Raw genomic sequence first — 6,481 nt, forward strand, 5'->3', positions numbered from 1 at the left:
AGGAACAATGACTAGGAAGTGAACACTGTATCGTGTGTGTGTGTGTGTTTGTGTATAATGACAAGTTCAATAATTGAAGCATTTTATTGGCATTATGCATACCTAATGTTTTTTTCTGCTCAATCTGGCAGCGCCACAAGTTTTGCAAAACAGGGCAACGTAGGAGATTGGATGGGCGTTGCCTTGTCCTGTTACAACTTCATACCATCTATCAGGCTCAACTCAAGCAACTAAGGAGAAGTTACAAAGGTCGCTAGTGTAAATCACGCTACTCTAAATCTCAATAGACATTTTCATGCAGTGGGTGCGAATATCATTTATTTTTTGTCAATATCCCTCATCCCTATCCAAAATCGTTATCAAATTTCACATTATTAGATTCTACATCGTATTTTCGTTATCCCTTTTTGTATTCAACATCAGGCGACTTGGTTCCTTCCATTTCTTCCTTGTCATCTGTTTTTTTTCAGATTCTACCGTTCCCTTCCTTTTCTTCGTAAGGAGGCTTCGTTCCATTTTTGTTTTTCCTCACTTCTCGTCACCTTCTTGCACTCTTAATCACTAATTGTCCATGTGAATTAGGATAAACATTAGACGAGCCCACTCATGCAATCAGTGCTTGAGCCTAACGTGGGACAGCAAATTTTTGTCAGTGTACCGAAATCCAATATGCATTCCTGTATGGTTTGTTACAAACTTGGTCATGTTTCACATCAGGGCTGGACATAGTACTGCAACTTGCTTGAAAAAGAACCGATGCAATGCATATTGCTGAAAAATCATCATGAATGCATAAGAATAATGTTAGGACATATAGTTTCTTACCTCCAACCGGGCATTTTGGCAGTGGTGGAGCCACGTTGAGGCCACATGCCCACCATGACCCAATGAAACGCCAATCTTACCCGATCCGCTCTTATCTTAAGCCTTTTACCATCTGTAAAACCTCATCATATCACCATGTGAAAATTAACGAAAGTACTCGGCCCAATGGACGGTGCCAGGTGTCCTGACCCCACCATCATCCAGGACGGTGGTCGCGAGGGGAAGACCCATTTGGATCTCCCACTGGCTAACTACCGCCCTCGGATAGTGGGCCCAAGCCCCAAGGCACGTGTACTGGATCTGCTCTCAAGAAAGCATGTCTTGTAATTCCCTCAGAGAGCTTTCAGCATTTTTCTCTCTCTCATGCTTATTGCCGACCTGACGCCAACCTCCTTATTGCATCTAACGAAAACAAGAGGTTGACATGTTAGGATTGCGGGAACTCTCCTGTGCTTGTAGGAATGAAAAACAGTTGGGATCCAGAACAGCTGAATACATGAGGAATTGGATTGTACCAGATCCCAACAAACAGCTAAAAATTGCAAAACCCCAATCCTGGATCGATCCGACCCATTTGCAACACTATGTGATTGCACGCCGACACCCACAAGATTAGAACTCATGTAAGTCTGGTCAAAGCCGTACCTGTGTTTTATGGGGCCTGAGGCGGAGGAAAAAAATGGGCCCCCTATTAATAGTAGGAGTTTGGGGGCAGCGCCTCCGATTTTTTTTTAAAGAATCAAAATAACAACAAAATTTGCATTCACATTAAACAAATATAATATTTCAAATATTTATATTATATTAAATAAAAATTAGGGGAGCTCGGACCTTAAAAATGGGCCCCTAAAATTGTTTTTGGGCCCAGGGGCCCTGAGGCCCAAGCCTCATTGGCCTCTTTACAGGTCCGGCTCTGAGTCTGGTTTATGAGTCAATATGTGCCCCCACTGCAAAATAACACATCACCTAACTAACAAACTTGAACTAAAACTCTTGCTCCCACAGGACTTTACAGGTCTGCTTGAAACATGATTCTTTGAGGAAGCTTAAGACACAGATCTTGTTCACACCTATCCTTTCCAAGAGGGAAAAACTAGGACCATGCTTTCCGATTGAAATAATTTAACTGTCTCATTGTCTCTTGTGCAAAAAAAAATAATAATAAGGTTTTTTATTTCCCTCGTGATTTGTTATTATTTCCTATGGACAAAGATGTAACTTTTTAAAAAAGGAGGGATATATTTGCACTTCCAATTTATGTCCAAAGTCTATAAAGAAGCCCCCAATCCCTGTAATCAAACAACAAATCCTATCCTCACACAGAGAAAAAGAAAACTTGTTCAACCAATATCCATGGCTCAGGTATCTCTTTCTATCCAAGCACTAACCATGGCAACCATACTCTCAGTTCTTTCTCAGGCCACAGCCGCTGGAGTGACTGGTGGTGGTTCTTCTACTGAGTTCATCCGCAGGAGTTGTGGCGCAACCCGGTACCCGGCCGTCTGCTTCAGCTCACTCTCAGCCTATGCTGGCTCAGTCCAACAAAGTCCTAGCCAGCTTGCTAGGGTGGCCATCACAGTAGGCCTCTCTAAAGTTCAAGCAGCCTCCAGCTATGTTGGTAACCTCTCCATCAGTACTGCTTCCACTTCTTCCGATTCGCGTGCAAAGATGGCACTCCATGATTGCCACAAGACCTTCAAGCAGGCCATCACCCAGATGCAGCAGTCACTGGATGAGATCCGCTACCTCTATACCGGCAATTTCCGGTGGCGGATGAGCAACATTCAGACTTGGATGAGCGCGGCGCTCACCAACGAGCAGACATGTATCGACAGCTTCGAGAGCGTGACCAGCGCTGCCAGTCTGTCGCTCAAAGCTGCTGTTGCAAACAAAGTTTCTGATGTTAGTAAGGTCACTAGCAATGCCTTGGCTCTCGTCAATAGCTTGGCTTCTCGCCACGGCCGCTGAATGGAAAGTCGGAACTCCGGCAATTAGGTGGCCTGAAAAAGTTACAGAGAGATAACAAGGATATGAATAGCATTATAGTTTGTTACATATGATAACTATGTAATTTTATTGATATAATTTGCAGGTGTACTGATTACGGACTGTTGTTTTTCATGTATGTGAAATTGGCTTTTTTTTTGTTTTTCTTTCCGTTTCTTTGCTCCCCTTTGCAACAAAATATGGATCTTGTAGTGAAATTACAGGAGCTTTGTATAAACAGAAATCAAATGCACACAACATGAAAAAACCAAAAAGAATACTCTTAAAATGGTGGCTATAACTTGACAAGTACATAAGACTCATCCATGGAATTGTATGCTGATGGGACGACAACCGTAGGTACGGCAGACTAAGAACAGCGCGCAGCCAGGTCTCCCGTTAGCAGGCGTGGTTTCTCCATGTAATAAACTAAAAAAAATAAATAAAAGAAAGAACTTCACAAGTATATAAGATGTATATACTCTGCAAAGTGAGGTGATGCGTGGGATATAAGCTGCAAGGGATACCTCTCACTATGGTTTTGAACTTTCTTAGGTAATTGCTTAAGATGAATAAGGGAGTGAGAGGGTGTGACCACCGGACGCCGGCGCATCGACCACAGCCATGGCCGAACCCCTCAGTGCCCTCATCAAGAGGAGGGACGGTTCAGCATCCCCAAGTCCCAACGGTTGGTAGTTTCTCATCCCAAAAAGCCTTTTTTTTTGGAGCGAATCACAGCCCACAAGATCCGAAGCCCCCCCCGAACAGGGCAGTTAGCTACATCTCATGATCGGGGGTCCCAAAGAGCACCACGTATGTAAGCATGTGCGTCTCGTATCCCCATGTTTGTCACCATTAATTAGCGTTGGAGTTTGATGCGATTGCAAAGACTTAAGTACCCTCTCCTCCATTGGTGCAAAAAAAATGACGGTTCTTAAAAAGGAGTGGTTGTAAAGACTTAAGTGCCCCGAAGATGATTATTTAAGACCCAGTCTCTGCACTGTAGGATTATCCGAGAAAGAAATCTCCCTTGGAGGAGGCCATGAACATCAACCCTCTCACTCTCTCTCTCCCTTCTATTTCTGCTTTCGTCCATTAGAAGATCATACATTGCTCCATCAAGCACCGACTGACCTGCACATTTACTGTTGTGGAGCCTGATTCAGAGTTTTTACCCTTACAGGAGGAGGGTCTGGGGGCTCATCCCAGCGTGGGTAGCATCATTCAACTCTCACTCTCTCTCTCTCTCCCTTCTATTTCTGCTTTTGTCCATTAGAAGATCATACATTGCTCCATCAAGCACCGACTAACCTGCACATTTACTGTTGTGGAGCCTGATTCAGAGTTTTTACCCTTACAGGAGGAGGGTCTGGGGGCTCCTCTCAGCGTCGGTAGCATCATTCAACTTGAAGAGTTGTGGAGTCTGATTTAGAGTTTTTACCCTTACAGAAAGGGGGGTCTGAGAGCTCCTCCCAGTGTGGGTAGCATCATTCAACTTGAAGAGTTATGGAGTCTGATTCAGAGCTTTTACCCTTACAGAAGGGGGTCTGAGGGCTCCTCCCAGTGTGTTCATGGCCTTTTGCCCTTACAGGAGGGGGGTCCGGGGGCTCATCAACCCTCTAACTCTCTCTCTCTCCCTTCTATTTCTGCTTCTGTGCACATCCATCAGAAGATCCTACATTGCTCCATCAAGCACCGACTGACCTGCACATTGACTGTTGTGGGTCCTTACTGATGAGCTGCCTCTAAATTTATTCGACTCTGGGTCCTTACTGCACTTGAAGTTGAGTCATTGTATTTTTTGTTATTCGGTTGGTAGTGAGGCCCTCCTCTACTCTCTCAAGACTCTTAGCTTGGGCAATCTTTCATATGTAATTTATTGTTTTGTTCATTATTCTGATCAACTCACACGAGGAGTTGGCAAAACCCGAGCAGGACAAGTAGCAAGCGCATTAGAAACACTGATACTGAACTCCTTCGCATATTTGTCATTATTATAATCATTTGAAGAAACAACCTGCAAATGTAAAGAGTTAGCAGCAAGAAGGACTACGAATCTTACTGGTGGAATCTCAGTAATCCAATCGAGATGAGCATGAGGGCCAAATTCTGCTTACTGAGAAGCACTTAAGCAGCAAGCAACAAACACAAACAATCAAAGCAAGAAAGAGATGCTTCAAACATTGCAATCAAAACAGATTCAACTAAAGCTGGCATTATGATAAATAACCTTTGAAATGTTGTTTTGCCTATCAGTGGGACGTTGACATGTTGCTCTGAGCATAGCTGTTTGGAAGGGTGAAGCCCAACTGTTGCAGCCAATCGTTGGAGAGGTGGAAGAAGAAGAGGAGGTTGCGGCGTTTGAGACGTCGATGGAAATGCCACCCCTCGAAGCCGAAATCAAGTCCGGCAGGGCAGATTGGTCCAGAAATTGCAGGTTAGAAGGTTCAATGAGGCCGCTGCCTGGGCTGTCCGACTGGTTCCGGCGACTGGAACCCAAGTTCGGAGGAGGTTGGAACAAGGTTGGGATCTACGGGGCTTTGAAGGCATCCTTAGGGAACATAAAGTGCCAGGCCAACGTGATAAGGGCTCTGTTTGAAGCATGGTGCTGGGAGACCAACACCTTTGTGTTTCCGTGGGGAGAGATGACGATCACCTTGGAAGATTTGGCGATGATGGGACTCCCATTGCTTGGAGAGCTCACTCGAGAGGACCCCAACAATTTCTAAAGCAACAGTGCAGAATCCGGCAAGGCTTGGGCAATCTTTCTTTTGATGATTGTGGTTGTAATGTATCGTTGAAGTTAAAATGGGGAATGAACTGACAATAGAAATTGCTGAAAATTCACAAAAATAAACTAGACTCAATAACGAAGACACCACTTTTTACGGATTTGGAATATGACCTCCGGTTAGGGAGATATGGCCCTGACAAGTTGGTCCTAATTCGGGTAGGGATTTACAGCGATTTGCTTACTGAATAACACTACAAATCGCTATAGCGATTTGCGGAAGACACTACAAATCGCTATAGCGATTTGCGGAATTATTTACAGAGCCGGTACTGAGATCTCATGTTCGGGGGTTCCAAACCGCGCCACGTATAAGATGCAGACCGGCATGTATCCCCATGTGGGTCGCCATCATATTGCATCGTAATTTGGTGCCGCAGCAAAGACTCAAGTAACCTTTACCGCCATTCGCTTCCTCTTCCTCGGACGGACATAAATGCCCTCCTTGTAGAAAACTGAATCGTCGGTTCGTGAAAATAACAAAACTGCCCTCCATCGATATCGCGGGAAAACGTTTCGCAGGTGGTTGTAATGTATCGTTGAAGTTAAAATGGGGAATGAAATGACAATAGATATCGCTGAAAATTTACAGAAATAAATGCCCTCCTTCTAGAAAACTGAATCGTCGGTTCCTCTTCCTCGGACGGACATAAATGCCCTCCTTCTAGAAAACTGAATCGTCGGTTCGTGAAAATGACAAAACTGCCCTCCATCGATATCGCGGGAAAACATTCCGCAGAGTTTGCGTATGTAGCAAGCGTTATGTTGTATGATACAAATAGTTCAAAAAAATCCTTTTCCGCTCTAAGCACTCTACCGGAGATTCTTTGCTTTCATTTCGAGTTGCCGGAGCATCCTTTCCTTTTTACCAGAGCATCT

General features: G+C 44.4%; 1 pseudogene across 1 annotated transcript; it reads left to right on the plus strand.

Annotated features, from left to right (window-relative positions):
• Nucleotides 1-2,144: 2,144 nt before the first annotated feature.
• Nucleotides 2,145-2,971, plus strand: LOC149812027 (21 kDa protein pseudogene; annotated as a pseudogene). The gene has a single exon (XR_016428555.1). The product of XR_016428555.1 is annotated as a 21 kDa protein pseudogene (transcript).
• The last annotated feature ends 3,510 nt before the right edge of the window (nt 2,972-6,481 follow it).

The sequence above is a fragment of the Nuphar pumila genome, chromosome 17 (assembly GCF_984573655.1).
Source record: "Nuphar pumila chromosome 17, dmNupPumi1.hap1.1, whole genome shotgun sequence".
Classification (NCBI taxonomy): Eukaryota; Viridiplantae; Streptophyta; class Magnoliopsida; order Nymphaeales; family Nymphaeaceae; genus Nuphar; species Nuphar pumila.